General features: G+C 51.9%; 1 long non-coding RNA gene across 1 annotated transcript; it reads right to left on the bottom strand.

Moving 5' to 3' along the window:
* Positions 1-1515: 1515 nt before the first annotated feature.
* LOC121042281 (uncharacterized) lies at positions 1516-5074 on the bottom strand. The gene is made up of 2 exons (XR_005796077.1): positions 3797-5074; positions 1516-2458 (listed from the first exon to the last, which is right to left on the bottom strand). It is a non-coding gene; the product is annotated as an uncharacterized LOC121042281 (long non-coding RNA).
* Positions 5075-6594: the final 1520 nt, after the last annotated feature.

The raw sequence follows: 6594 nt of genomic DNA, 5'->3' as shown, positions 1-6594 counted from the left end.
CACCAGGATTTACATGAAATTATCACACAGACTTTGATAGAGTCCTGGACTGATTCAAAAGAGCAAGTTTCATATGAAGCTGTCTCATTCTCTTTGAAACGGCCTTGATCGCCGCATAGTCATCTATTAATTATATTACAGATAAGGTAAATAAAAGTGTTGCAATATGGAGATCACAGCCTTCTTTCTTCTTGTGGAGACGAAAGGTATGGTCTCCTGTGAAGTCTGCGGGCAGCGAGGGAGGATAAAGGTATCCTATAACTGAGAGACTGTATTTATTTTGACACGTGATGGAAAGATCTGAAGTTCAATAGCTGAGGGCAGAACTGGAAGGGGGCAGCACAGACGTGGCACGGGGGAAGGGGGGCCAGCGAGGGTGCGTATTTGAGGCCGGAGAACACGGTGAGGGAAACCTTGGGTTTCGAATACTTTTATCACTGCTGTCATTGTCGATGTTTGAATAGACTGTACTTTGTAGAGCAGATTTAGGTACACGGCAAGACCGAGCGGGAGCGCAGAGAGCTCCCATACACCCCGCCACACACACGCACTGCATCCCCGCCATCAACACCCGACCCCAGAGCAGTGCACCTGTCACCATCAACGCACCTTCCTGGACAAGTCATTGTCACCCAAAGTCCATACTTTACATTAGGTCTTTTTGTAATTTTTTTTAAAGTTTATTTATTTATTTTGGGTAAAAGACAGAGAGGGAGCAGGGGGAAGGGCAGAGAGAGAGGGAGAGAGAGAATCTCAAGCAAGAATCCCCCCGACATGGGGCTCCAACTCACGAACTGTGAGATCATGACCTGAGCCGAAATCAAGAGTCAGACGCTTAACCGACTAAGCCACCCAGGCACCCCTACAGTAGGTCTTTTAAAATTATTAGAGTGGGAGACAGCCAAAGCATAAGAGACTCTTAAAAACTGAGAACAAACTGAGGGTTGATGGGGGGTGGGAGGGAGGGGAGGGTGGGTGATGGGTATTGAGGAGGGCACCTTTTGGGATGAGCACTGGGTGTTGTATGGAAACCAATTTGACAATAAATTTCATATATTGGAAAAAAATAAATAAAATAAAATGATTTTCATCATACAAATCATGCCATATGTCCTAAACTGTGACAGAGTGCTGTCCATCCGTGTGTGTGTTCTGGGCAAACGTGAGATCCACCCCAGGGACCCCGTCACTCACACTGGCATGTTCCGTGGCCTTGATACTGAAGTTTTTCCATGGTGAAGGTGATTCAGAATATCTGTTCTCAAATTTTAGAGGGGAGAAATACATCCCCTTATCCACGGGGCAAAATTCTAGAGTCTCCACAGTCACTTACCAGTGTGGTTCAGTAAAGCCATGTTTGTCTTTTGGGGAAAGGGGAAGAGGCAAGGATGAATCCCAACAAATGAGTCCTTTGTCCTTCGCCATATCGCGCACCTCGGAGTGTGGTTCGTAACAGGGTTTAAACAAGTATTTGTCGAGTGAGTGGGTCCCATGTTGTGTGTTGCCTTTTTTTGCTCTTGTTGCCACACCCCTATTACACCATAATGTCGGTGCATTTGCCTCTACTTTCCACGTTCCCGATGCTACAGGCATACTTTACTAACCTTGTAGCTCCGCCTTTACTGTAAGCATCTGAGACCATTTCTAGAATAGATGGGAAATAAGGAAATAAACTCACTAGAGCAAATGCATGCTTTGGATATCTCCATTAGGCTTAATGTATTGCATATAGGTAGAAGTCAAGTTCATAGCCTTATTTTTCACTGTGACTGTTTTTTGATTGCTTCAACTTGACGCACCTCAAAGAGCTTCTCAGAAAATACCACCCGCTTTAGGCTTTAAAAGGTTCTGAATGAATCATCTCCGTCCCCAGGTTTTCCTGTGATTCCTGCACACATCCATCCTGAGGAGATGTCTGAACGTTCCAGATGCCGGAGATGACACCCTGCACCAGATGGTCATGGTCTCAGCCCAGAGGATGGGGCCTTGGTCTCCCTGGGAAAGGGGGAGCAAGGTAAAAGTCCTGGGGAGCTAGCAGCTGTGAATCTATATAAACGTGTTTTGAGAGTCAACCCGAAAATATTTCTAAAAAATAAACATCAGAAACTCAGAGCTACTTTTTGGCACATTGTTGAGAAAGAAATAATTACTTCCAGGTAAAGGCTTTTTTAAAACAGTATCTTAGAAACCATCCGAATGAAGACGGAAATTGCAACAAAGGAAGAGTAAGACACGGCCTTGGCCTGAGGGTCTGAGAATACAGAGGTCTTGGCGGTAGAGCCCTAGGCGTCTAAAGAAGGAAGGCTGGTTGACGTCTGAGCTCCTCACATCAGGTTCCACATTGTGATGCTAGCACAGCTGGGGAAGAGCGGGGGTGGGGGGTGTTCACGTGTGGCTTCTGTCTATAAGATGACATGTCCACTTGTGCAGGTAGCCTCTGGAATTCGGAGATGTGTACCTTCAGAGCGGCCACAAGGAGAGAAGGCCTAGTCCCTTGAGTCTCCATCAGGTCCCCCCCAAAAATGTCCCAAATAAAACCAACTAAATAAAATCTCTCGCCATGGAAACACAGTTTCGAGACACGACCCCAGTCCAATTTCTCACCATAATGCCGCCCCTGGGCCCCAGCATGAAAATTCCAGAACGATCGGGGACTGACACCCCACTGTTCCATAGGAGCGAGGGGTCACATAGCCCAGGACAGCGTGACAGAACTCTGGCCACACCCTGCTGTCAACACCGCCACACGGGCTCTGACTGACCCACCCACTAAACAGTCATCTACGTTCCATTCGAAACCACTTTTCAGCTCCAGCTTTTCACATTATGTTTTGCTGATGCCACGACCGTAAGGATAAACAGCAGCCACGACCCATTTGTAGCTATGGAGAACCCGATCTCATAAAACCTGGCTTGGCTAGCTGATTAATCACGATCTCTGCATCCAGAGGGGGGAAAAATTAAACAAACTCTGGTTGGCAGAAGTGGACACAACAGCATAGGAAGCTTTGTTTCCTAATCTTAAAATGGCCGCTATCAACGCAACGGCGGTATTTTGGGTGGAAGAGTCGATTTTTTCCCTTCCCTCCCGTTAACCTCTCGAGCCATCTCCTTCGGTTCCCTGGGCTCAGATAACACACCTCACTGTGAAAGCTGGACAGAAGCGGCCCTGGGCGTGGCCACAGGAAACGCAAACCCATTTTGTTAGCAAAGGCCGCTTTACCCCCATGACCAAATCACCCCTTTCAATTCCACTGGTTAGTCCTCAAAATTCCCCAGGAAAAGAGGCACGTTGTTTCCATTCATAATGCAAGAAGGCATGAGTGCCAGTTGGGCGTTTCTGGAGAAGAGGCTTGTGGCTCTGAGATGACACAAACTCAAGGGCGCAGGGTGGCGAAGGAGGCTGGTCTGTCCCAGGGAAGTGAGCCTGTAGCAGCCACAGGTGCTCGTGGAACAGAAAGCATTTTTCTTCTCCTGATACCGACGGGCATGGAGGCTGCGTGCTCAGCGCGGCGGTGACGTGATGGCTTTGGTGCCAACAGCGCGGGGTCCCCAGTGGAGGCAGAGATGCGTTGCTCAGACAGCTGGTGAGGACCAGAGGACCTCTCCCTGGCCCCTGAGCGCGGTCCACAGGAGTAAGCCGGCTGCCTTCACCCAGTCACACTCCCTCGTTGGGGTCCCATCCCTAGTTGCCCGGCCCCTCCCCGCATCCCTGGGAGCTCCCGTGGGCAGGCTGCCCCTTCCCCTCCATAAACGTCCAGCGCAGCTCTCCCAGCTCAGTCTCCAGTGTGCTCACCTCCCCCATCCAGGGTCCGACTGCATGGAACCGGGCTGCACGGGCTCACCACGGGGTCCCGGTGCCTGTGGCTGTGTCACCCGGACAGCTCACGAAGCATCTCAATCTCAGTGTCCTCATCTGCAGAATGAGAACAATAATAGCACCTGCCTTGGAACTCTTCCTGCCACACAGGGATTGAATGGTTTAAAACTTTAGTTATTATTACACACAGGATTACGTGACGGCCTGAGCGCGTTATGGCCAGAAAGGGCTCAGGGTTTTTTTCCATTGATAAAACGGACACTCCGTGCTGTCTCTTGAGAACCACAGCGGAAAGTGTGTGAGTGTGTGAGTGTGCGTGTGTGTGTGTGTGTGTGCACTTTATTGTTGGCAAGGGACAGCCACTGGGAGCACATGATGATCAGAATAATGTGAAATGTGATATGAGTTACATTTGAAAAGCCCTCCCTGGCTGCCCTTACCTTGTCAAGCGGCAAGACAAGAGGAGAGGCCAACAGGCTTTTCCAGTAACCCAGGTAAGAGCAGGTGATTCAGGGGACAGGCTGTGGGTGAGGGAGGGGCCCGGGATCAGGGAGAGAGGTGTTGGGGGCAGGCGATGGGGTGAAAGAAAGAGATAGCCCTGTGTTTCCCACCTGAGCACGGGAGAATGGCGGACCTGTTCATTTCGAAAGGTAGAGAATGTGTGCAGCAGGTCTGAGGCAAAGGAGATCAAGGACACCTTTGGACACTGGGGCTGCAGTGCCCGTGGGACACGGACGTGCAACCACGCAGGGGCATTCAGCCAGGCCCAGGCTACTTGATCCACAGTTCTGTGCACAGTGATGCTCCTTAGGGTGGCCAAGTGGACACAGTCGCTGAGGGACAGTGCAGCTGGGCGTGAGAAGACGCCCTCGAATCGCCCCAGAATTCGCATCCAGGAGGAGCCAGTAGGAATGACGGGAACGAGGCAGCCGGGGAGCTGGCGAGGACAAGGGACAGGTGAGCGATGCTGGCAGCCAAGCTGGGACAGTGCTTGCAGCCAGAGGACCAGCAGTGCCAAGGGGCACAGAGGCGAAGGACGCCAGCACGGTGCTTGACGGGGGGTCGCGGTGGCCTCGGCAGGAGCTGGGTAGGCAGAGAGGTGAGGCACGCGGTTTCTTCAAGGCAACTCAGGAGAGAACAGCCGGAAGGGGCGGAGGGACGGCGGGACGGCGGGGCAGCCATCCCAAGGCGTTTGGAATGAAGACACAGTCAAACTGAACAAGGGCGTAAGATCAAGACAGCAGGGCATCTGTTTGTTGGGTTTTTTTTAATTTTTTTTTTTTTAACGTTTATTTATTTTTTTGGGACAGAGAGAGACAGAGCATGAACGGGGGAGGGGCAGAGAGAGAGGGAGACACAGAATCGGAAACAGGCTCCAGGCTCTGAGCCATCAGCCCAGAGCCCGACGCGGGGCTCGAACTCACGGACCGCGAGATCGTGACCTGGCTGAAGTCGGACGCTTAACCGACTGCGCCACCCAGGCGCCCCGATTTTAGAAGGAGATATTAGAATATGTTCGCGTGCACATGAAAACAATCCAGGAGATGGAAAATACTGCAGAAGAGAGAGGATGTATGTGGCAAAGCGGAGACTTTATACAAGGAAGGGTACGTGGTCCCCGGCAGGAAAGCAGCCTCTGGTCTCAGCGCGGGGACGCTTCCTCCCTGTCACAGGGAGGGCAGGTCTGGGGTCTCAGGCTTGGTGGTCGGAGGCTGAGGGGGCTCTTGCCTGACACGGGCCATCAGCGGGAGTAGGGGTGCCCGGCTTCAGGAAAGAAACGTACAGGGGTCACAATAATGGGAGAACAATTCACAGGCACAGACAGCAAGCCATGCTTCAGCTCCATCCGTGGCTCCCCGTGGCTGACCATGGGCTTGGATGGACCCCACACAGGAGTTGTGTCCCTAAGTGTGTCCTGTGTTGCTCTGTCTACGTCTGTAGGCAAAGCATGGCTAGACTTCCAGACCTGAGTAGGTTCGTCGTAGATGTGAACTCTTGCTGAGAGTCCCATGGATGTCTAATCTCACTGGCCTCATGGAATCTCACAGACGGAGGGAACGGTGGGCAGGCACGGTGGGTGGCTAACACTTGGCTCGCCCCTCCACCTGTCCCACCCCGCTCACCCCAGTGACATGTCTCCGGGACAACCTTCACATGGCACAGAATCCCGTCCGGGTCAGGTCGACCCAAAGAACAACCTGCCCTTAGGCTTCTGGGAAAGGCTTCCTTTGCTTTTAAAAGCTCAGGAGTTCAAGAGGCAACATCCGTCTTCCTTGAAAGTTGAGGTCACAGGCATATGACCCCTAGAACGGCCCAGGCTTGACTGTGGCCTCGACGGACACATTTCCTCACCTCCCACTGGCCAAGGAGGCAGGCCAGAAAGAATGGAGGGCCTGGGTCTCTGGCATCACCACGGGTCTGCTCACCAAGCCCGGGGCCACCTGTGTCTCGAGGACAGTACCGTGGGACAGTAAATGTCGTCAGCGCGCCTTCCACTTGTACTTCAACATCGTCCCGTACAGAAGACGTGCTACGCACTGTGATCACAGTGGTGTGCAGTCTAACCTCATTGTACATATTGACTTCTTCAGTCTTAAGTGCGTGTGAACGTATGCGTGTGGGTACAATGCACACGTGTTTATTTAGGGGCTATGAAATTGTCTGTTTTGTACTTGTAGAAAAGAAAACTGGGTTTGACTCCATTGTACTAAATGACACCAGGGTCCTGTCCCGATCTAAGACGTGGGGGAGGGGCTGAGCCGGCGTCCCAGGAG

The sequence above is a fragment of the Herpailurus yagouaroundi genome, unplaced genomic scaffold (genome assembly GCF_014898765.1).
Source record: "Herpailurus yagouaroundi ecotype Mexico unplaced genomic scaffold, PumYag 29, whole genome shotgun sequence".
Lineage (NCBI taxonomy): Eukaryota > Metazoa > Chordata > Mammalia > Carnivora > Felidae > Herpailurus > Herpailurus yagouaroundi.
This window is presented reverse-complemented; position numbering and strand designations above follow the sequence as displayed.